At 39.7% G+C, this 26,624-nt stretch overlaps 1 protein-coding gene across 1 annotated transcript in view; it reads left to right on the forward strand.

Annotated features, from left to right (window-relative positions):
* Nucleotides 1-768: 768 nt before the first annotated feature.
* The window catches only part of znf536 (zinc finger protein 536), a 306,471-nt gene continuing 280,615 nt past the window's right edge, over nucleotides 769-26,624 (forward strand). The window contains exon 1 of the mRNA XM_037792176.1: nucleotides 769-868. The gene's annotated coding sequence lies outside the window, so the exon portion shown is untranslated. The remainder of the gene's footprint in view (nucleotides 869-26,624) is intronic.

The raw sequence follows: 26,624 nt of genomic DNA on the forward strand, positions 1-26,624 counted from the left end.
TTATTTTTCTAGTAAAAAAATACATGCATGTTTTGAGATGTCAGTAGCAGAGGAAACAGGACGATTATAAGATTCAATCACTGATAGGGGCCCAACAAAATTGAGGATTTTTTCTTTTATTAACCTATCATCATTAATATAAAAATGTTTTACAATAATATTATATACAATGTACTATTAAACGAAATGTTTTTTTTTATTTTTATTTTTTAGCAAAATCTAGACATCCACAGAGCCTCTTTTGCCCAACAACAATTTTTTTTTCAATAGGTTATTAACCCATCATCATTAATATAGTATTTATTTACAATAATATTATATAGAATGTACTAGTACGATTTTCTTGTTTTTGGTAAAAAGTAGACATCCACAGAGCCTCTTTTGCCCAACCCACCCCCCTCTATTTACATCAAATGGTTCGGTCCTCTTTCAAACCAGTTGAACGGTACCAGCTAGCACGTTTCAGCTTCAGAAAGAAAACTCTGGTATCCAAAAACGACAAGAAAGACAGGAGAGAGAAGATAGACAGTGTGTCACCAACTTTACACAAAGAAAGGTGAGTGTAAGTTAGTCCGCAGGTGGTGGAAATGCACCTGTTGGCTTAAAGTGAAATAGACTGACGTCACGTGTGCTCCCCTGAGCGTCAACGTTTATTATCGTCACAGAAAATGAGTGTTTACATTTTGCTCCTCAACATTTTTAGCCTACATTTAGTTAATGCAGGCCAACCTTTTGCAAGCTATTCATACTAAATAAGTTGTCCCTGTCAGGTGCCAGGCCAAGTACAGAGTCTCCATGCACCTCCATGCTCCATCCTCATCACCACACCCCTACCAGTGAACCAGCCCTACTCCCAGCTGAAGAACAGGTGAGCAGCATTCTGTTCAATGACATGAATGGCTGGTAGTAACTGACATTTGGGGTATGATCAGGCCAGCCATTAGGAATTATGGGCAGGGGGACAGACTTTCCAAATTGGGCCCCTCATCCACCCCGACTCCAGGTCGCCTAGTTTCATATGATATTAGTCTGTAATAGTTATTAATATTTAAAACCATGTCTATACCAATATATTTATTTATCATGAAAATATATTTAACTTGTACTGTCAGTGAAATAGGTCAGTAAGTTAAGTGTTGTTCTCGATCCCATTTAAGGGTCAACCATAGACCTTTGCTAGGGCCCCATCCCCTGGCCTTTTGCCCGGGGACAGGTGTACCCTTTGCCCCCGCCTGAAGGCGGTCCTGGGTATGATGTACAAATGGTATTATATTAAAGATATCAATAGGCCTATCGTTTTTTTTTTAAAATTTGATTTTATTATTATTGTGTCATGCATAAATAATACGGCCAGCCCAAACAGGCTTACAAGACACCATTATTTAGAAAATAAAGAAAAGACAAAGGCAGAAACCAGAGGAGCAGTATAAATTACTAATTATACTAAACAGATAAACCATCCCGACGTTTTTTTTCCACGCTTGAGAAACAAAAGTAGCCAACTTATAAGCATTAAAATTGAATTATTAACCTTTATTTAAACCTGAAAATTCACTGAGGTTGCCCTCATTTACAGTGACGTCGAGTGACAGACGAGTCAAAAGCAATTGCACAACAAATGCAAGATAAAAAAAACAGAGAAAATCATGCAAACGTGATAAAACAAAGATAAAAAGGAGGAAAATTCACATTAAACATATTAAAACAAAGAGATTCAATTCACCTAAAACAGTTGCACAATGATATACAGTGGTTTGTGATCATGGTTTTGAATTGTGCATGGGTTGGAAGAGTGTCAATCTTTAAAGTGTGTTGAAGGTTGTTCCAAGAATCAGGAGCACTAAAGGAAAAAGGCAGATTTTCCAAAGTCAGAATAAACTCGGGGGACCTTAAGTATGAGCCAGTCATTTAAACGAGTTGGATAGGGGGCAGAGTTCCAATTCAGCTTTGTTGTTATGTAAGGTGGTAGTTTAACAATAAGGGCTTTGTAAATAAACAAATATGAATGTTTGTTACGTCTATCTGCAAGAGAGGGACAACCAACCGTATCATACAAAAGACAATGGTGAGTATCATAGCTATCACCAGTGATGAATCTGAGGGCTAGCCGTTCCATTTTGTCATCATCCGAGCACCAAAACATTTTGTGAATTTGAACAGACATTTCTTTTATAACAGAAGTTCGTTACTCATCATATTATGGACTATACAAAAGAAAATGTAATTCATTTTCAACTTCTTCTAACTCGCATACTTCGCACAATCTGTCGTCCTCCTGGATGTTTTTAAATCTACCGACTTCAAGCTCCAGAGGGAGGATTCCTGTTCTTAACTGTGCAACTAAAGACCTTTGACTCCTTGATAAGTTTGCCAGAACATAAGATTCAGTGCCATAATTGTGCTTGATTTGAATATATGTTCGTAATTTTGGTTTTAACAATATATCTTTCGACCATTTTTCTTCAAATATAGCAAGTTCTTCTAATTGTGTTCATGCTGCATGCTAGATTATTACTATATATACAATATATTGTAATTCAGCTTCCTCAAAAATAGCATTATATTCTGTAGCCCATCGAGCATTATGTGATTTACTCCAAAGAAAAACCTTCTTATTGATCCTGTAGTCTGACATATTAAGCAACTGATTCCACAGTCTTATCATTTCACATTTTTAGATTATTGAACCAGTAATTCAACCCATATCACCCTGAACAGCCAAAGTAGGAGCAAACTTATGAACACTTAAAAACAGCATGCAGCTGTATTCTGTATATAGTCTCCTATTCTACATTCTTTGAAGCCTATATATTTATATTTTGTTATTCATATTTATTTTAAAGGTTCTCTATTTGATATCCAGAGCATTAATACAGCAGCAAACAACTGTTTGCTATGTAAAGATATAGAGGAGTAATGTCTACCTGAGCAGAGAATGAAGTCTCTCTCCCTCTCTGTGTGTCGTAATCCAAGTTTCTCCATGCTGTGTTGACATAGCCGGGCCGGCCATGCGTGCCTTTTAGAGCATGTTCGTGTATGTGAACGTGCCCCACTTGTTAGCTCACAGCCGCTGTTGCGGAAGCATAGCACCCACCCTTTGGTTTCCCCCCAGGTTAACACTGTTAGCTCTGTCAGCACTGTTGCCTTGGTTTCACTGTTAGCGCTGTTAGCACCGGCTCAGCAATCGCTATGTCGAGAGCCGTGAGGGGGCAATAGAAATGCTCCCAATCTCGCATTTAGCACCTTTTAAGTTATTTATTAATGTTAAGAGAATTGTCCATTCAGGAATTTTACCTTTAATATTACATTTGGACTGTAAAACATGGCCTTCAGCACATTTCTTATAGAGGGTATCAGTCTTGCATCAAATAGTGAATTCCACTGTGTGCAGAATGTTGTATGCATATCTGCAGTGTTATATTTTCACATCTCACCGTCAGCAAGTCTACAAAGGTAGAGTTATTTAAAGCTTTGAATGGGTCAGTTGGGTTCTGTTACAACAATTGGGTTGGCATGGCCAGTGGTGTTAGGGCCCAATATGATATCTTTTATCCCTGGTGGAGACGATATAAGTATTTAAATAAATGTGCGAAACAATTATTGACACTAACAGGCACTAAAAGTTTTCTAACTATCAACCACACTGCAGCAGCCAGTCTCAGCGAACTCCGCAGGCACACAGGAATAGCATCCACAGGCTGACTAGCACTGAGTCTGAGTCTGACTATAGTATGTGACGTGAAGGATCCGGGAAGCCTCCAACCGGTCCCTTTGGTATTCTTTGGCAATAGTTTGTATGTGACGTGAGGGCAGCGAGTGTGAGAGCTGGAAACAGAAGCAGCTGAGTCAAGTCAAGTACATAGGTTAGCGATGCTGAACAGCCTCAGTAGCGAGTTCATACAGCTATGGTAGGGCCCTGGAAGCTAAAGGAGCATTTCTAATGCAACTCAAAGTGCCCATTTTTCTTCTTTTCAATAATATAAACAATAAATTCAATATTTTTTTTCCCTGAAAGACATATTTATTTTAGTTGGAATTTTTTTTGTAGATTCTTCTATATGATTTCCTTTCTGCCACCAAGTAGTTTGATTTGTGAGAAATAAAAAAAAAACAAAGTTTTTATTCAACATGAACAAAATCATTGAAACCAAAACAGTAAAAATGACCACCGGAGCCAATAAGCTGACTAACGACTCCGAGGGGGCAGCTTGTGTCTTTTACTCATCATTATAAAAGGCTTTTATTTCCTTGTGGCTTTTACTCTATATATCAAGTCGGAGGTCATTGGCTCTCACATTAAAGATTCATAAAACCAGTACTAGGGATATGGAGAATTTATGAAACGCTCCCTCTGCCTGCTTATTATTGTAAAATTGCCGATATGCCGGCGGGTGACAGTATAAGAAAACAGGATACATTTTTCTGCATACAGAAGCCACTGGAGATGCAAAAGAGTCGCGTGGAGCACTCAGTAATGGAGGGCCATCACAGTAAGCGGATAAGTATTTTGATGCTAATATCGCCAACCTGACGATCTCTCACACGTACAATACCAGTTTTACACCCCCCCCCACCGCCAGCACTGTCTACAGAGGATCATTATGCATGGAAATGACTGGAGTCTGAGAGAGCTTGTTTAAACTGAGAGAGGCTACACTGAGGAGAGATGGAAGGATGAAAAGACTTAACTGTTTACTGTCAATGAGGTGAGACAAATCCGGCGCAAATTTGGAGGAGATAGATCGATGGATGGATGTAGGGAGGGAGGACGGAGGACGTTAAATGGCCTATATATAGTCTTACTGTTTATGAAATGGAACTAATGGTGTCGGAGGTCTGCCTTTTCCTCGATACTGGAAATCTCTTTTTTTCTATTCATATAAAGATGGCCTGATGGGAGTGTGTGTGTGCGTGTGTGTCCATTTCTATGTACTCTTACCCACTTGTGTGTCAGTGGATACTGTAGGTGTATGTCCATCTTTGTTTCTGAGGGTATTTGTGCCTATTGTGTGCAAGTGTGTGTGTGTGTGTGTGTGTGTGTGTGTGTGTAAAAATTAATCAAAGCGGGGGCGATGATGAACAGTTTCTGTAGAATTCTGTCAAAGGTTAAGAGCTAGTTATTTTTAAGAATGACATGAATCTCGGGGAGACAGTGATTGCCTAAATGACCACTGTAATTACCAATTACTTCTTGAAGCAGAGAATATATTCACGGCATGTAGCCAGCTAAATACAGACAGGCATTAGCCCATTTACGTACTAATGCACATAATTTAGATCCTGAAAAGGGCAGATGGGAACACAATGGAAGATATAATAGATACGTCTAATATCATTCCAAAAAGAATATTGGATTCATGGGAGATGAATATTACTTTGTGTCAGATTGTTTTTCCATAAAACATTCAAAATATATTTCATCTTTCCTTGCTCTTGTTTTTGCTTTTCTCCCTCCCTCGTTCCCTTTTGTATGCCGCCACCGCCACGCTGTGATCGCTAACGAAGGGTACTGCAAAGGAGACTTGTGTGGTGCCTGTTTGGCAGGCTGTTATCCCCCTTTCGGCATTAAATGACAATGAGGGCTTGACATTTCACATAACTAGCCTGGCACCACGCGTTAGTTACCTGGCCCTGTGTGTGGCGCACAAGTTCAGAAGTTAAACTTTCACTGTGACGCCCACAAAACAACAAAAGGGCGCAAATCAGAGAGAATATATATGTATATGTTTTGTTCCAGACTTGATTTCTATCTGTCACCCAGCGACCGGAGACGAGGGAAGTCGAGGAGGGGATGGGGACGGGGGGAGAGAACATAGGGAAGAGAGAAAAACAATGGCTGACAGGCCTGACTGGCGAAAGGATATTTACTAAATTAGACATAAACTGCAACGCTCTGCATCTCCGTCAAGGAACTTGTAAAGTCTCATAAATAAGTAAAGCGAAATGACAGAGCCGGAGCACGCGAAACAAAAGTGGTGTACAGAATCCGACTGCGAGTGCGAGTGCATACTGCATGTGTTTGTTTGTGTGTGCTTGGGATGTTTTTTGGGGTTGGGATAATGAGTTGTCGTTTTGCTGCTCTTCTCCGCTCAACAACAACCTTTCCCGCCTCTCTCTTACACCACACATCCGCTCCCTTCCTCTCCACCCTCGTTCCTAACTCTCCCTCCGTCACCTCTGCTATTGTCAGCCCCTCTTTGGCAGGATAAAAGGGACACATATTTGCTCTCGATGTAATCTCGTCCGTGTTCTATCTGATAAATACTTGGAGGAGAAGCTGATTATTGTAGTTGGCGGCGGGGATCAAAGGGAGACGCGCCGAGAGAGGGGCGAGTGTTTTGAATCCAAACTTTGAGCATATGACTTCACCCTCCTCCTCTTGTTCCCCTCACCGCATTGCTCACTCATCGCAAAGTCATGTCCATGCCGGCCGCGACCCGTTTGAAAGGGATTAGCTTATTCCATGTGGGGTTTTTCTTTTAGCGAGTGTTGGCACTACATAGACGGCGAGTCCATGGGGGCCCTGGGATTCACATTGTAATGGTAGTAATAGCTATGGGGAAAAAACACACTCTCGCGCCGGAGCCATCGCAAAAGCTCGCCCTCTCTCCGCCAATATATTATCCCACCCCCTTCATCCATGCACAGCCCCATCACAGAATGTGTCAGGATTTAAAACGGGACAGGATATTTTTAAGTAGCAGGAAACAAAGTGTGTGTTGACTGTTTATTTCTTTCACTTGCTTGCTGTCATCTCTTGCCAAAGCTGTTTAGCAGCAGCATTGTCACTCCTCTGTTCGCCACCGGCTCCATACTCTCACTTCTTCTTCTTCTTCTTCCTCTTTTTTTTTTCTTTATCTTTAAACAATACCTGCGTTTTACAGTAGCAGCACTTTTTTAGCTGTGTCTTTATTTTTTTCCTCCTCTTTTTTTTTTTTAGCATCATCACTTTTGTTGGCAGTTGTCTTCAATAGTTAATGCCTCAATGAAAAGGGGTGACAAACAACAAACCGTTGCAAAAGAGCGGTTTATTTGTTACGTTTTGGAGGAGAATTTGTCTTTCTACATCCTGTGCATTAACCCTATACTAGATGCCCTCTGGCATGGAAAAGTCCACCACAGGGTATCTGAAGTGACCGTTTTCATGTTAATCATACAAAAGATTTTAGTGCCTTCTATAAGGCCTTGGTCTTGCATTCCCATGCATTGGCTTGGGACTTTTGTTTATTTTAAATACTTTTGGTTACAAGTAAGACTGAAACACCTGGAAGATGAAATAGCACATTCTTTTAATTACAAATTAAAACAAAATTCATAAGCAGTAAAATACACCTTTTCTCAGTTGAACAAACTGAGGGGGTTTACTGCTACAGACTTGTCTGGAATGACCAGTAGATTATCATGGCTAATCCTAGCTATGCTACTGCTACACTATACATTTGACCATTTACCATTATATTTGTAATTGTCACTTATGGCTACCGTTATTCAGCAAATGTTCAACAGTTATGGTAACACTTTCTATGATGCCCATGTTTATAATGCATTATATACATACTTATAATCTGCTTTAGAGCACTGTATAATTATAGTTATAGGCGGTCATAAATATTCATAATGCATGGTAACATAATCATAACACAACAAATATTTAATAACGTCTTATAAGTGTATTATAATTCCCATTGTTGTAATACATTATAATATTTTATAATGCATTATAATCATATTATAATGCATTTTTTATTATTTAAATTTTGTATCTGTCCGAAATGTACCTTAAAGGGAGATTTTCTCTTTATCAACATGGAAGTGGGTAAATATGCTGCTTTACAATTTACAAACAATGACAGATATTGTCCAGAAACCCTCACAGGGTCATAACATGGCAAACTGCAGCCCAACAGGCAACAACAGCTGTCAGTGTGTCAGTGTGCTGACTTGACTATGACTTGCCCCAAACTGCATGTGATTATCATAAAGTGGGCATGTCTGTAAAGAGGAGACTCGTGGGTACCCATAGAACCCATTTACATTCACATGTCTTGAGGTCAGAGGTCAAGGGACCACTTTGAAAATGGCCATGACCGTTTTTCCTCGCCAAAATTTAGTGTAAGTTTGGAGCACTATTTAGCGTCAGCATTATTATTATATTATTATTAACTTTTGCAGCCTTAGTTTTAATACATAATATGTTTATAATGCCTTATTATCACATTATAAGGCTTTATAATGTGATTATAATTTACTCTAAATTGTTGTTGTTTGCTTTAAGTAAAATTAAAATTAATTTAATTTAATAATTATTAAGGTTATAATGTATTTCAACTATGGGAATTATAATACACATAATGATCTTTGCCAAAAATAATTCAGTGATTGACCATCAATTATGAAGTAATATGATCGTTGACCTTATAAGTAATTATAAAATGCTTTATATGATTATTGTTATAAAGCATTATGAATATGTATGAGTGCTTATAACTATAATTAAACAGCGCCATAAGCAGATTATAACACATTATAAGTATGTTTATAATGCATTATAGAGATGGGCATCATAGAAAGTGTTACTGTTGTGGACATGCAAACTTTAGTCACATCAATGGAAATAAGTGTGTAAAACCAGTCCTATCTAGAGGGATCTCTTTGACCAGATGACAAAGCTGTCGGTGTTCTGCTCCTTTTGTGAGGACATTGTACGTCCTGCATTTCAGAACAAATTCCTTACTCCGGAGCAAGCCAGACTCACTCATCCTTTTGTTAATTTTATGTTCAGATTAGCTCAATAATACGAGGAAATAAAACAGATTTTTCATAGCACCCAGAATGATGCGAGTCCTCTTGCACCCTTGCTAACAGCTGCATTCATGCATTGGAATCAGCAGACAACATGCCCCAGCTGATCGTGGCCTAAAGCCTTGTTTGGAGAGGATTTGTTTTACAAGGGAAGGTGGTCTAAAATAATCATTACAGTCCCCTCCAAATCTGACAAAATCTGCCACTAATGTTCATGGATTGTGTGTACCGGCATCAGAACAAATTCCCATTTCCCTGTGATCATCAGTCTCAAAGGTGAAACAAGTGACTCATAAAAACCACCTGCTATATTCATCAGCAGCAAGTTTTTTACTGTCTCTACCTCCTCAAACGTGAATATTTTCTGTTTTTCTGTTATACTAAATTAAATGTTGTAAATGGTTGGTTCTATTAGTCGGACAAATCAAAACCTTTTCACACATCCTTGACATTTTACAGACCGAATGATCGATCGAGAAAAACAATCAGCAGATTAATCCATGATGAAAATAATTGTTAGTTGCAGCTCTACTATTGTTTGTCATCAAATCAAGTTATGTATGACACATCATACATTTCAATGTGATGACAATATTAAGTAAACTCTTTGCTGACTGATTGCAGAGACCTCATCCAAAATTAACCATGAATATTACAGATGTAATTAGAAAATCTTAAAAAATGACTCGCAGTCTTTAAGAAATTAATTTTGATAGGGCATTGGATTGGTTGGCAGACAACACCAATCCTCTCTGCCCCTTTTCTAAATCATGAATTATCAACTCCGCCATAGAGGTTATGTTTTCAGTTTGTCTGTTTGTCAGCAAGATTACGGAAAAACTACTGGCCCAATTTTCATGGATGGAAGAGTGTAGCATGGGCCAGGAATAAGTCTCAGATCAGAATCACAGGGAGGATACACACATTATTTTTCACTTTCGTTAACATTGCGACCTAGGGCATTTGGCCTTGGCGGAGGTCTGCACTCTCCGAGTGCCCCTCTAGTTTTATTATATATTTATATTAGGGCTGTCAATCGATTCAAATAGTTATTCATGAACAATTGCAAATTAATAGCAAATTTTTTTATCTGTTCAAAATGTACCTTAAAGGGAGATTTGTATAGTATTTAATACTGTTATCAACATGGGCTTGTGCAAATATGTTTGCTTTATGCAAACGTATGTATATATTTATTTTTGGAAATCATTTAACAACACAAAACAATGACAAATATTGTCCAGAAACCCTCACAGGTACTGCATTTAGCATCAAAAAATATGCTCAAATCATAACATGGCAAACTGCAGCCCAACAGGCAACAACAGCTGTCAGTGTGTCAGTGTGCTGACTTGACTATGACTTGCCCCAAACTGCATGTGATTATCATGAAGTGGGCATGTCTGTAAAGGGGAGACTCGTGGGTACCCTTAGAGCCCATTTACATTCACATATCTTGAGGTCAGAGGGGTCAAGGGACCCCTTTGAAAAAGGCCATGACAGTTTTCCCTCGCCAAAATTTAGCGTAAGTTTGGAGCGTTATTTAACCTCCTTTGCGACAAGCTAGTATGACATTGTTGGTACCAATGGATTCCTTAGGTTTTCTAGTTTCATATGATGCTAGTACCTTCATTAGCCTTAAAACTGAGCTTTCTACAAACTAAGAAAATAAACACAAATTGCGTTAAAGAAATTAGTGGCGTTAAAATGAATTTGAGTTAATGCGTTATCGCGTTAACTTTGACAGCCCTAATTTATAACATTCTAGTAATTATGTTGTGTGATCAAATCATTATTGTGACCTTTGCATTCTTAACTGTCAGTTATCTGCATTGTCGTTGATCTAGGATTTGAAGCTGAATCTTGTTATCTACGATACAACATAATTTGTCACTAAATTCATGCATAAATGCGACCGGAAATGGAGTGAAAAGGTAATTTTAGCACAATTCATCTCGAAATCAAAGTGAGAACACTGTTAACCACTGCAGATAAGCGCGAGTACAAAATACTAACCCTGATATCCATGAGCACAGAAGTAAGTGGTGGCTGTGAAGCCATGGCATTTGAATGACACATTGATGGCCACGGCTCGTACGTGGCATGCCAAGAGTCCAGAAGATAGAACCAGTCTGGATCGGAGCGGGCCAAGAGCTTAGTGGGGAGTCCACAAACTGCTCAAAGCTGACATTTGTGCCTCCAGGAGGTACGCAAACAGGGATAGACATACAGTCAGATCCAACTACCCCCCCCACCCACCCCCCGCGCACACACTCCTCCCTCCCCACCCCTCAACCCACCCAGTTGTCTTCATCTCTCCATCAATCTCATTTAATTGTTTTTCCATTGGAGATGTTGTACATAGATAACTCACGGTACATTATTCCGACTCCTCCGTTCTCTCCAGCAGAAGTGCCATTTTGAGAGCAGGCCCCGTCTTTAGCTGTCTGGGGGACGGTGGGGAAACTGCTGATGTGCTGTGGATCGTTTTTTCCTCCAATAGTGCTGGAGTTCATTTAATGGGCTCAGGTTCTTGTTAAATCACGCAGACTGATTGCTTTTATGTACTACCGCACTGACTTCTCTATTTCACCACAAAATAAACAAAGTGTTTAAATACAGGGAAGGGTGAAAGTTGTGCCTGGATGTTAGAGGACGGACAATTATAAAAAATCAAATTTTCTGAGAAGAGCAAAAGGAACCACATGTATATTTGATGACGGCAACATATCCTCAAACCCCAAACCAATATCTTTTATGAGAGCAGGAAACAAGGATTAATGAAAGGGATTATGTTTTACTCTGGATCCGCACGGTTTCTGCCGTTCACTTCAAACCCAATTCATAGAACACATATAATGAATGAACAAAAGAAGAGATTTTAAAGCAGGAACAGCTTTATTACATAGTCTTTTCACGCCTGTTGCTGATTCAAAGTTTTGATTAAATCTGGTGTCTTGCTGTAAACCTTTTAATCTTAAGTGGACATCTGTTAGGCAGTTTTATCGGTTGGCGTTTTTCTTAATGACATCATTGGTGAATTAATGCCAGTGTTCCAAGAGACAAAAATATATAAACTCTTGAAATGCAGAAATTAGCTGGGCTGTGGACATTATGAGCCAGACACTCTCTGTTTTAACCAGATGCTGTCCAAAAACACTACGGCTTGTCTGTTACCAAGTACTAGATACAGAAGACAGTGAGAAGACAGTACTTGAGTATCTCAAGTATGTTAAGCATTAGCATTTTAACAGCCATCTGTTATTAAGAAATAAGAAAAAGTCCTCCTGCTGAAGCATCAGATTATCACTGATAATATACAGTATACTGATGCTCAAAGCAACAAATGTCACTCATCAATCAGCACATTTATTAGCAAGACAAATGCCAAAAAAAGAGTAATAAATGTAAGCAACCAAGGTAGGCTACATCTTTTACCACGACATTTACAATAATCCATCAATGCTCAAAAGGATTTGGTAAATGACAGAAATGTTGAGAAATGCCAGAGAACTACCTTGGATGTGTATTATCTCTGACAAACACGATGTAGTTTGAAAGCAGAATTCTCTGGTATCGCTACAGGTGTGTTCAGACAGAATGCAAGGCGAATTTTAGACAAGCCGTCCTCACCGACAAAAAACGTCGCAGAGAGCGACAAAGTCCGCATAGGGTGGAGGTCGGGGTGGATGGACGGGTCAAACGAGCACAGGACTTTCATCTCGGAGGTCGTAGGATACGTAACTACCTTAGTATGTAACTCTGTTATTACCTAACCAAGTAGTTTTGTTGCCTAAACCTAACCAAGTAGTTTTGTTGCCTTAACCTAACTAAGTATTTTTGTTGCCTTAAACTAACTAAGTAGTTTTGTTGCCTTAACCTAACTAAGTAGTTTTGTTGCCTTAACCTAACTAAGTAGTTTTGTTGCCTAAACCTAACCAAGTAGTTTTGTTGTCAAAACCTAACCAAGTAGTTTTGTTGCCTAAACCTAACCAAGTAGTACCGTTTCACAATGTTAACCACATGTTTAAAACTGCAACCCTTTCACAACGTTAAATAGAACGGTCACATGTTTAAAACTGCGGCTGTTTCACTACAGTCATATATGTCGTTTTGGGAGTCATTTGCAAACAACCTTTTCTGTCCTTTAGGTATCAGGACGTGTTGATTTTAGAGGTGGTGGTGCGATAGCCTACAAAGTCAATGTTAAGATGCGACTGGACACAAGTAGATGTGTCCAGTTGAAACGATGTGAGGACAGGGTTGAAGATACGTTCATGCAAGTTGAAACTATTTCAGCAATCACTTGTATATTGCTAGCTATCTTACAGCTAACATCTGAACAGAGTTGGCATATTGGCGAATGTTGTCATTCTCTAAGAATGAGCGAGCAAAGGCTAGACGATAATGATCAATCATATACATTTCTCCACCAGGAGTAGCTCTATTTGACCAGAATTAGGGCTGCACAATTAATCAAATATTAATCGCACTCACGATTTTGGCTTCCCACAATTAAATGAACATGATGGACTGTGATATTGACGTTTAAAATGCGTGCTCCGCTCATAGAAAACTCTGCTGCAAAAATCAAGCGCTTCCTAAACAAACAGCTAGAGATGCTTAGTACAAATGAGTACTGGGTGATGGTAAATTATAATGCTATCATGATGCACTCAAATGTAAACTTGTAAAGTGTAGTTTTAGGTATGAAACTTGAATAAATCCATGTTTTCACAGCAATATAAAATAGATATTAGACAGAATTATGACGCGTTTAACTTCCAATCAAAGCAAATATTTAAATAAAAATGCAATCTTTTATTCCCTAATCATTTTCATTGTGTGTTTTTATGCAAATAACCACAATAGATGACAATAACAAAGTAAAAGGATAATTAGAATATTTGACGGTTGGAGTTTAGCACAACATGGAAGTGAAAGCAGCACTCTGTTTATTTAAATGTGAAATTGCAATAAAAATATTTTGTCCCTAATCTATAAATAATCGTGATCTCAATATTGATCAAAATAATCATGATTATCTTTTTCTGCAATAATCGTGCAGGCTTAACCACAATGCAATGAACAAGATGCCACAAGCCTTTGGGTCAGTAAAGTTATTTTGTCAAGAGGTTCTACGTGTTACAAAAATACATTTTAAATGAAACCATACTTGTTGTAATCATTCGAAAGCTTGTGGTCTCATGTGATGTCTCTGGGCTGCACATGTAAAAGCCTTGTGTACAAAACTCAGTCCAATTCATGTCATAGTTCACGAGAGAGATCCTAAACAGCAACAGAACTCAAATAAATTCCTGATTCAACATCACCGACACTCTTTATTCGTAGTCGTGAGCACTCATAGCTTTGTACATTTCCACTGTCTTACTTATTACTTACTCAACATAATATAGTCTAACTGTGGACTCGGTAAGGGTTCAACAGAGTGGGATCTGTGTGATCAACAAAACTGTTCTGCATGGTGCCAACCAGCACTGATGACTTTCATAAGGACGCTTTCCAACAAAATTATGCAGCGCGCCATGAAAGTGGTATGCATCCACTTTAACAAGGACTCTTTGTTTTATGCTGTTGCTCGCCATGTGTCATTGACTTTAATGCCTTATAAATACCATTGATATATTAAATTGGTATTACACCGCCGTATTTTTATCATCTCTGAGCTTGTTTCTGGCGCCTTTTATATCAAGAGGGAATGAGAGAAAAGATGAAAAAGGCTCTGCCAGCTTTTTTTTTTTTTTTCCTTTTTTTTTTTGGAGTAGGCTGTTGGTGAGTTCTGTTCATTTCACTCAGGGCACTTTGTGTTGATAGCTTACTGTGCACATAAGAAGCGTGCGGTGCAAGAAATAATTGTTCTTTTCATGGTAAGAAAGGCCATATCAATTAAGAGTAAATAGTCTCCTTAGTTATTACAGTACAGCTCAGTGGCATGCCGTCAATTGTGCTCCATTCCCCTGTTTTTTTTTTTTTTCTACTGTCTGTGCACAAACTGTATTTAAGCCTTGTGATGTTGTAACCAGCATTTAACATGAGAAATACTCACAATATGCGCTTATTTGTGAGTCATCGTCATAATGGCTGCGCATGGAAAAGAAGGAGATGACATTTTTTTTTTTTAAAAGCACTCAAAGAAACGATTCATTCTCTACGTTTAACAGTTTCTTTCTGAATGGAATGCTTTAACCACAACAAATGGTCTGTCTATTGAGGGTTAACTCTGGCACTTTGTTTTTCATTTTTGCTCCAAAGCTTAGGGATATACACTGTAGGCCTATTATTTCTCATTGCCTGGGGACTTTGTCTTGAAAGGAAACAGTCATATTGTATAGAAAGTACGCAGTTAGAATTCATGAGGGACTACGGGGATATGTTTGATATATCCACAAGTAGGTTCTTTCATTGACATATGATTGTTTTACATTCTTAAACATTTGCTGCAAAAATGTACCAAGCAGATCATTTTTTTTTTAAATCTTTGCATATCATATTAGGGATGATACTGTCAATTCTTCTTTTAATGTATATGCATCACCACCATTCCTCCTGCCCACTGTTTGATGTTTTGCAATATGTTTAATGTATGTGCCGAGCGCCTAAGCTAACAGAACTAAACTCAATCCACTGTATAATTGAGTCTCAATAGACGTAACATTAAACAAGTAGAAAAGATACAACTCACAGGGCAAATAAGCTCTCATCTAATTGTTAGAACTGGGTCATATATCAGTCAGAGGAGTGATCTCAGGAGCGGGAAGATGATCATTATTGCCTGTATTAATGGATGAAGAGGAGTGATAGCGTTTCATGATGGTAGTGGCTTTTGACCCCACTTGTGTGTTCCTGTATGGAGCTGGATCAAGATGAGTGGTTTGACAGCCAAGAGTGGGAGGGGGAGAATGTGCGAGATAATTAGAGGGCAGATAAAGAAAGTGGTTCCAAAATGTGATGTCTTAGAATATGTAATTTGAGCCTTATTTTCAAATCAAGATTCATGAACATTTACTGCGACAATGACGATTACGTTTTCTGATTAGTTTCTATTTTGTAGTGGTGGAAGGATTCTGATACTTAAAATTACACTATGTCACTTTTGAAAGAAGAAACAACACATTCTCCCTCTTAAAAAACGAAGAGCTGAATTTATAAGCAATAAAAACCACCCTTGTTCAATTCAACACACTCAGCTGCTATACAGCCTTATTTGGTCTCGTATGAGCAGTTATTTATGGTGCTATGATGCTTCTTTACTTGTGCTACTCTTACACTTTGTTTTGGCATTTACCAGTATCCAAGAGTTGCCACACTTGTGTTCACAAGGGCTGCTGTTTAGTAAAAGTTACATAAGTTTGCTTTAAGTAAAAGTGTCAGTCGATTAAAATATTTAATTGCGAATAATCGTATGATTGTCCATAGTTAATCCCAATTAATCAAATTTTCTATCTATTTATTATTGGAAATCAATTAACAACATAAAACAATGACAAATATTGTCCAGAAACCCTCACAGGTACTGCATTTAGCATAAAACATATGCTCAAATCATAACATGGTAAACTGCAGCCCAACAGACAACAACAGCTGTCAGTGTGTCAGTGTGCTGACTTGACTTTGACTTGTCCCAAAACTGCATGTGATTATCATAAAGTGGCCATGTCTGTAAAGGGGAGACTCGTGGGTAGCCATAAAACCGATTTACATTCACATATCTTGAGGTCAGAGGTCAAGGGACCCCTTTGAAAATGGCCATGCCAGTTTTTCCTCGCCAAAATTTAGCGGACGTTTGGTGCGTTATTTAGCCTCTTTCGCGACAAGCCAGTATGACACGGTTGGTACCAAAGGGTTTTCTTGTTTCATATGATACATTTATCTCTAAAAAAATCGCGAGTTGTGTTAATGAAATTAGTGGCGTTAAAACAAATTTGCGTCAACGTGTTATCGTGATAACTTTGACAGCCCTACTTACTATTAAAACACTTCGTATGGACTTGCATGGATGAGTAGCAGACTTTTTTTTTATAGATAACCTTTATAAATACAGAGGTTTTTAGTGAAGATGCATGTGTTTGGGAAGTTGTGAGCATAAGACTGGATAAATGAGACTTGGATTATACTGCATTATTTTTGCTGTTGTTAAACCCGGCCCCCATTTACTTCAATTCATCAAAACTTCACTCTCCACTTTTGGATTCTCCGTTCACTATGGAGGCATGCAATAAAAACAAAGTTTTCTTCTAGAATTCAAGATAATACGGGGTGAGTAATTGATATACAAATTATCATTTTGGGGGTGAGCTATTTATACTATTTCTATTTTTGGGTTCTTTACACTTGTACTACGCTACATTTCAGAGGGATAATATTGTGCATCAATAACCAGATATCAGAGTACAGCTGGATCACGGCTGTGAAAATACAGAAGGTTGATAAAGTGAAGTCATTCCTCAAACCATCCCCCCCCCAGACCTTCCTTAAAAGGTAGCAGTTAACATTTTCCAAGACATAAGACACTGTACAGGTGTGAATGCGAGTGTATTTGTCTCCGGTGATGCCAACGTGCATGCGATTTCCCCACGAATCCCCATGAGGATGCATTCAAACACAGTATTGAGCATCACTGTCACCTGCGTTTTGCCAGCGCTCAGAGCCCAAGACACAACCACTGCAGTCCTGCGAAGAAAATGGAAGAAAATAGACTTGAAATGTAAAAATGATCTTGCTATGTTGCAAGCAAGAGACCACAAAATATCTGACTGTTGAGTACTTCATCATAAACCGTGTCTGACTTTACATATTGATAAAACAATAAATACTATAGACCTACCTGCCTTTTAGAGGTTTGTAGACTTTCTACGCAAATTGGCCAACATTTTCATACAGTATGTTAAAAGATGAGGCAGAGTGTTTTATACACAGTTTGTTCCAAGTGTCCAGGGAGAAACAGGTCAGGGATTAGAACTGAACAAGACCTCGGTCTCATCACGACATTTCCGTCCAACTATTCGGGCTGTAAGCGTATGATCGACCAGTGCCAAGTCTGGCCTTATGCTTTTTGTCATCGTGCCAGCTGCAACATCCCCTGGTAGGCCCCAAAATGATGCATCTTCTTTGATACATTCTTAAGTACACATCAGACACAGTCAAATATTAATCTGCCATGCTCGCCGGCCAAACAACATCTGTCTCAAAACATGAACTAACATTCCCAGTTTTTCTCTTTTTGGCTCACAAGAATATGCCCCTCCAACTTCAGAACATCCATCCGCACAGCTATGCGTGTACGCTTGTGCAGTTATTTACCAATTCATAAAAATTCAAATACTCAGAATAAAATGTAGCAAACAGAAGAGCAACCATAAGCATGAAAACACATCAGATTTATTCTGCCTGCCTTGTTTACCGGTTCACGGAACACTGCATGCAAACAGAATGCAAATGCATTTGATTGAATCAGGTGATGCCGAGGTAATTGTATTTGGAGAAATGTCCAAGATTTTTTTTCATCATTATCAGTGGGGGGTTTTCTTTATGAAATCCATCTTAAACAAAAGCTATCATCACTCCCGAGCCTTGTGATCTTCCTTTGTCACATGCGGATGTGGATGCGTCTTTAATTTCCTTTCAATTAAAAGTAAATATACGCCTTTATTTTTTTTCCCCCACTGTGAAATCCAAACAAGAGGAGTCAACATGAGCAGACAGGTGAGGAATATTCATTTATATCTGCCTGCCGGTTTTTCTTTTTTTTCATTGTTGATGCTGATGATGTGATTCAACAGGCAACACTGTGCCTGCGTGCACACACCCACGAGTTTGTAACGGGAAAGAAAAAAAAAAGAAAAACCTCCATGCCGGCTTGTCTTGTTCAGAGCTGGATGGGAAAGACAAACAAACACCAAACAAGTGCAACACAACACAAACTTTACTTCATCATTAAATGGCTGTTAATCCATGTCCCCTGTAGCTACAGTTGCTTTGATCAGAGCAAAATTGTCACGAAGATGCCGTTTTTTCGTTTCTTCTTATTGTGTAGTTGCCCGTCATTGTAGATATTAATGCAGTGACAGCAGTATTGCTTATTGACAGCCACCGCTGTGAATTAATTTAAATCCATGTAACTTTCCATCAGCCCAGTGTGTTGGATGATATATCTGGGTAGGAAGGTTCTTTTGTGTTGTGATATAAACTCAACTTGTAGAAGAACTTATGCTAAAAGTACTAATAGTAATACATCTACTACAACTAGTAGCAGTATTGTAGCAGTGAGCTGTAAAAAAGTACTGTGTAATGTCTTACCGTAATATAATTACTGTTTTTAGTATTAAGTCATTATATTTTCATCCAGTCAAGACGCGTCTGATCCAGAGGTCGCGTCTTTGACTGAATTCTTTTAACAATGATGGAAAAATCTGAAGGCCGTTTGTCATTTTGACGGACGCCAAAAGAGGAGACACATACCCTCCAGAGTTGGAGTGTGTTTGAAGACATGGCTAAGCTAGCTGTTGATAGACAGTAACTTTAGAATCTAGGCTGACTACCCATTGAACCACTGCATCTTGTTTTTTGTTTCTACATTGCTGCCCTTATCAGTATTTGTATATTGACAATTAATCAAATGACTTTAGAATATTAAGGAGTTGCAAAAACAAATCAATGACAAACCCATTTCCAGCAGGCAGACTATGTGTCTGCGCCGGTGTCCGTCCTTCCCATTCTCTAACACAATATCCCAGGAACGCTTGGAGGGAATTTCTTCAAATTTGGCAAAAAATGTCCACTTGGACTTGATGATGAACTGCTTAGATTTTGGAGGTCAAGGTCGCTGTGACCGCACGTCCGTCCTATTCTTGTGAACGCGATGTCTCAGGAATGCTTGGATGGAATTTCCTCAAATTTGGCACAAAAGTCCACTTTTACTCAAGGATGAATTGATTAGATTTTGGTCACTGTGACAATTTGCCAAGTACTTTTGTCGTCATTTGCTCATAGTTGTCAGAAATCAGTGTAACTTTTAAAGAAGTTAGTAGCTGTGGTCACCTTGAACAATGTGGATTATCTTCTAAAGTACAAATTTGAAAGTTTGCCTTTTGAAGAGAAACTTGTGATTAAACACTGCGGGATATTGATTTAAATTAAACCTGTTAAAAATTATCAGATTTAACGTGGAGGAAAAAATGTCTAACTGCAAGCTTGTCAGAGAAGATGCTTTTTTTCCCCAATATGTGTTATTCTGAGGGAATGGTACCTGGTTAAGAACAGGCTTTCAGGATCAGAAACATCTTTCTGAGAGGATTACCAGACATGAAAGCAGCAGGAGAACGCTGTAAAATTGGGCAAACATAGCTACCCAAATTGACAATGAAGGAGTATAATAGCAAGGAGTGTGCCCAGTGAGATTGTCACCTGTGTTACACTGTGTGGGAAATATAACATGGCATATTATGTAAAATTGTGTAATATTGTGGTTTTGTATTGGTGCAAAGTAGTTATTAATGTTTGATTGTTTGAAGGTTTGATGTTTCTAGTAACACGCCCAACACTGACTACTGGTAGTCACTACTAGTAGTAGTGCTGCTAGTGCTATAATTAATCCAACAAAGACCACTGCAAATACTAATTTCGAGAGTCAAAACTACTACTGTTCCTGCTGGTATTATTTTAAGTCCAACTGCATGTTTAGTTTGGTAAAATTCTTCTCCACATTTGTCTTCCGTCACACAAACTGCATCCACAGTTAAAGCAATAAGTAGAAAACAACAACATGGTATTCAATTTTCTCATTTCACATCAGGAAGGATACTGGTTTACCTTAAGTAATACTGAGTCAAGGACTTGATTGAATTTCACTGATGTCATTACGAGGTCACATTTCAGTGTGTAATATGATATAAATTTAGTTACCCCCCCCCCCTCTCTGTCTGTCCCTGCCCTGTGCGTGGGACTCTTGTTTGTGCTTTTAAGCTAGCCTGGTTCCCTGTGCCCGACGCAACATGATGGATGGTCCCATCCTTTACAAATGTTTTATTGCATCTGTCATTAGCCAAAGGTGGCGCAGGCATACTGTAAGAATATGCATGTGCGTGAACCCACCACGCTGCAGGAAATCAGTTACACACACACACACAACCACAATTGAATCTCCTCTTCATCCCTCTCTCTTTCTCTTGCATTTCTACAGTTATGCAGCCTTTTGTCCAGGCACAAACTCAAAGCTATACCTTGAATCTGTTCAGTGCACCAAAGCAGTGATGAGACGGGGTATATTATATATAGTGTGGTATATTATATCTGGATGCGCACACATGTTCACTCCCTCCTTCCTGCACTGGGCTGTCCCAACTGTCCTGTTATGGGGAACTCCGCTGATTTTACACATGACGTTCAGTTCACTAGTCATGGGGAGTGCTACTCAGTCTGTGAAAAAACACATTTCCTATCATTTCCACTGTGGCTTTATCAGAGCTTTATGGAGTCTAGGGATGCACCGATCTGACTTTTTCAGTCCAGATACCGATAGCGATATCTGGGCTTTGGCTATCAGTCGATACACAGTACCCATCCGAGACCAGTGTTTAATTAATCAACTGTATGCCTCACTGTGTGGAAGTGACTGGGGTCATTCTTTTATGTGTAAGGCAACATCAGGCTTGATTTAAACATTGTAAAACAAAATGTAAAAAATTAATACATAGCCTACATATACATTTACTGAATTGTATTAAAATAATAAACTGTATTCCAGCAACTTGGTACATTTTTTTTTAAATAAATAATTAAAATTCAAGTGTAAACCTTTTTAATGCAGCAACAAATTAGTCAAAACTTAAACAAGAATTTAAATTACAGCATATAATGTATATGCATATAGAATTGAATTTAATAGATCGGCCTCATTGTCACCGATACCCGATCCAGCTAATTGAGTCAGTATCGTGCATCCCTGATAAATAACCCTTATGATGTCATCAGCTGTTATCTGGTATCTCAGTTTGGAAAGACTGTGTTGCAAACTGGAGGTATGGAGTTTTGAAAAAACATGATGCTGGGCGGGTCTATCAAAAAGATGCTTTTTAGTTGCAGTATGAGAAATGTAGGATGCAGAATATTTGGAGCTTGACCTATACTAGGGATTAAGCTCGGGAAATCTCACCCTCTGCTGCATCAATTTTGACCATTCTTCAGTCTTTTGCAAGCCGGCCCATTTATGGAGTTGCAATACTAAATTGTTGGAGTACCCCTTTAATAAATCTTTTGCCTTGCCTTTCATTATTGCCTTAATCAGGGCCATGGGTAAAGGTGTCATTGACAGTATCAGTACCACCCAACATCACCCATATCAAGCACTCAATAACAGCGCTGGGTCTGTGAGGCAATTTTGTGGCACGTAGTGGCCACGGTCAGAATCGTCACTTGAAGTCCGCTGGCCCAAAGATACTTTGTCCCATACACAATTATTACTGTGTGCGTGCTGTATTCATTAATACATTTTTTTCTGAGCATCCCAAACACCCCAAAGGTACACTTTATTTTATTACAATTTGAGTCATTAGGTCCAATAAAAATTAACAAGACTAAGAGTCCACAGCCATGCTAGTGGCTCAGTGAGACTGTGCACAGTGGTGCTTTGAGCTAAATCCTAATGTCAGCATGTTAAGATGCTCACAATGCCAACATGTTGATGTTTAGAAGGTCATGTTGACCAGTATCACCATCTTAGTTTTAGGGCTGGAATACCATTTTTTGGGGTATTCTTTGGTAGAATCAACAGCGAATTTTCTTAGCTTAGGCCGGAGCGGGGGTTGGGGACCGCCGTGACCGGAGGAGGCAGCACGGACTCATGTCATTAAAGCAGCACAGTTCTTCTGTCAAAGGCTTTTTTTCTGAACAGAATGTGTCATGATGAGTCCACGAATGCTGTTTTTACGCCTCGTGTGGACGGAGCACACGTGTCTCTGTTTGCACTCAGCGTCTCCTCTCCGCATCCCTCTGTGTGTGCGAGTGTAGACGTACCTCAAAGTCACGTTTGCAGGCCCTCTCCCCCTAAATGGCGGCATTTGGAGGCTGATGTTACTGCGCATTGCGCACCGCCTCTCCAGCAGTGCCCGGCTGCATGCCCGTGCGTAATGCAACCTCCGAAGGCTTCCGCTCAGCCGTTTCGAGAGCCCCCCATGGGTTGCGTTCCAACGTAAGCAACGGCGGCGAAGGGCTCCGACTTGGCTCGTCTTCAGGACATGACTCAGGAAGGACTCAGCCAGACATTTCTCCGTTCTCGGTTGAGATGGACGGCATAGCGCTGCAACGCGTGTCTTTCGGTTTAATTAAAGGGATTCATTTTTATAGTTTCTGTTATTCTACAGTATTGTTGTTCGTATTATTTGTCATTGAATAAGAAGCACTTTCCAAAAGGTTTGGTGTGTTTTATGAATATTTGTAATCCCGGGGGGTTAGAAAAAAAAATCTGAATACCAAAATTGAAAACCAAATACCAACCCAATGAACAAATAGTCAAATATTCAGGTCCAGCCCTACGTAGTTTAGCATGTTAAGCTACTAATATTAACACTTAACAAAAATTACAGCTGAGACTAATGGGAATGTCATTAGTTTTGCAGATATTTGGTCATAAGCCAATGATGATGATAGATGAAAAGTCAGGGGCTCACCAACGTTATTACAATTCATCCTGACGGGGACATGAATGACGGAACCGGGTTTTTAAGATTTAGTGTCAATCCATCTAGTAGATTTTGAGATATTTCATTGGATAAGTGAAAACTTTGACCTACTTGTGGTGCTAGAGGGAAAGTCAGGGGATCACCAAAGTCATTAGCCTTCATTCTCTGGGGACCATGAATGTCTGTACAAAGTTCCACGGCAATCCATCCAGTAGTTGCTGAGAGTCAACGTGGCTAAAAAGCCTCAGAGGGGGTCTTTATGCACATGCTCTATGCTCTGAGCTTGAACTTTTTTTCCCTTGTGGCACAGTCCTGGAACTTGGTATCCAGGCCTCTTAACACATCCATGACCCTGATTCAATGGGGGTTAAAGATAACAAAGATGGGACTTGTTCGGTGTTTCCGCCTCGACTTATGTCATTACAGGCCTAGAGTAAATACAACTTTAAAGGTGCAGGTTTGGCTTTAGAGTTTACAAATCTAATCAAGCCCTCAGACGTGCTTCACGTCCGTCCCGAGGTCCATCTTGAGGTCACGGCATTGGCCTGTCCTTTCAGCAGGAAATATTGCTCTTCTGTGATGGAGCGCTTTTTTATCCGGACAGGGTGGTGTCTTTCAGGCGGCGGCTTGTCTTTCCCCCCCGCCAACCTCTTCTCTCCCTCCCTGTCTGTCTGTCTTTCTTTAAGGCTGCTGCAGTGGTCCAAGGTGAGTTATAGAGTCATACAGGGGCCGCCGCTTCTTTCTTGCAACTGTTTTGTTGTTTTGACCCTGCCCCATCTCAAGATTTTTTTTTGAATAAGTGATCTCGCCGTCCTGGATGTTTTTCAGGGAGGCCTCATGCAAAATGAATAGGGGTTGGCACATTTTATTGAAGTTTGATTTAAAGAGGGGGTGGGGTAAAAAATTCGAGGACAGAGAGTGGAAGAAAAGGCAGGAGAGAACAAGAAGGATGTTGTCATAAATTATTTTACTCATATCCAGCCCCGCCGATGTATGTTGCATTGGTAAATAATGCATCACCCCGGCGCATAATTAGGACAACAACACTATTCTTTGCTCTCACTCACGCTTCCAGATAACTATGTTGCTGTTGTTTGATTCCTCCTCCTCTTTAATGGACGTAGAGGCCACCTGATTGATCTGTGAGAGAAAACGCTCACTAAATGGCCTTTAAGTGCTGCTGCTGTTCCTGCACGGTTTGTGTGAACGCATCGCTTTCCTTTCTTTTTTTTTTAAATTCATGTTCAGATCTAAATGATATAGGTTATCATGTGAATGCTCATTATCATTTAGACACCAAATAAGCGAGGGTAATGTGTCCTAGAACACAGGAGGCGCCCCGGTAATGTTTGTCGCCAGTGATGTACATGTACATTGCCTTCGCAGATTCATTACAGCTCGAAACGCCGCCGCCATTGATTCTAACGCAATGTGACAAAATGCAAAGCCTGTTAAAAGAAAGGCGGGAAAAAAACCACTGCAAAGAAGAGGAGGTTATTATTTAATATATGTGTCTGGGTGTATGTGTGTGTGTGTGTGTGTGTGTGCGCGTCTTCCTCTCTCGTCTTTCTTCGGCGGGAGATAACACCTTTTGGAGGAACTGCCTTGAAGCATTATCCCCTAGACAGGATACATGGCTAATCTTCGGCTTTGAGCCATTACGCTACATTTATCTGTGACCCCCTCTCTCTTTATATCATTACAGTTAAAGTCCATAAAAGTGTGTTTAGACAAAGATGAAGGCATTACCTGCTCAGAAACCCCAAGTGCTATTAGAGGCTTAGGCCCCTGCCGATGTGCACTGGATATTAAATATCCTTTATCTTAAATGCTCTCTCTCTCACAGCTCTCTGGGTAAGCTGATATCTCACTCTGCCCTGCCTTATATTGCCATAGGCGTAATAAATACACAGATATCAATGGGCCAAGTTTGTCCCGGTCTCAAACGATTATGTGAGGCATGCCTCCCCTTTATGTAGTGGGAGTAGCAGGAGAGCTTTTATTTATTTCCGTGGGAGGGTAAGGACAGATATAGTTACAAAGTCAGACAGAGTGGAGGAGCAGGGCTGGTTATCTGCTGAGCTGAGGGGACAGGCCGAACCACCCAGACCTCGGGCACACACACACACACACACACACACCCACACACACACACACACGCAGACAGATGACAAACACTTTTATACATAATCCGATGTGCACACCCTTACAGATTGTGAATACTATGCATGGCATAATATGCCATAATGACCAATCCTTAACATGCACAATCATCGAACCAGACTCTTCATCAGATGAGTATCTCAGAAAGGGAGGGACACAGGACATGATATCACTACAGAGGACAAAGAGTCAACTTTATTGTCTTAAGGACATTTGTAACATACACCAAACCCTCTCCAGTTAATGTCATATTCTTTGAAAAGGACACTTCTCTGCAGGGCAGAGAAACGTGAGAACCGAGTCTTTACCCCGTGATGTTATCACACCGGAGCACTCAACCGAAGTTATCAGATTAAAAAAATAACATTAAGGTTTCTAGTTTGAGGGCAGTAAGATGGTGCACGTGGCTGACAACTGTTCAGCAACATTTTTTGTCTGACCTTCGCACGGACTCCCTAAGTATACCACCGCAGGGGGTTTGGAGTTTTTTTATGTGGATGTGTTGCAAATTTGACTGAAACATTACAGTGTCAATGCATTTGACCAAAATATGCCCCACATCCTTCTTCTGTTTTATTTGGGGAACACAGGACTGATGGAAAAAAGGCTATGTTTAAAAGGCAACACACTCAAATGGTGTATGACGTACGACAAAACATCTGCTTCTGTTGTTTTCTTTGTAAGCCCACAAATTGTCTTGGGGTCATCGTGTCAAGATGTCCTGTTAGTTAGCTGAGGCACACATGAATTGTATTACATGCACTCCTCAGATCGGAGGGACTGCCCATTGTTTCGACAGTCCATTTTTCCGAAACCCCAATATGGTCCAAAAATGTGCCATTGGACTGAAAGTCCATTTGTCCGACAGCACGTTATCCCGAAAACGGCCACTGCTCCGACCTTCACTACTTTTTTTCTTACCTACTGGCGAAGGCATGACCCACCACTCTGCCTCTTATTACT

The sequence above is a fragment of the Sebastes umbrosus genome, chromosome 2 (genome assembly GCF_015220745.1).
Source record: "Sebastes umbrosus isolate fSebUmb1 chromosome 2, fSebUmb1.pri, whole genome shotgun sequence".
NCBI classification, from domain to species: Eukaryota; Metazoa; Chordata; class Actinopteri; order Perciformes; family Sebastidae; genus Sebastes; species Sebastes umbrosus.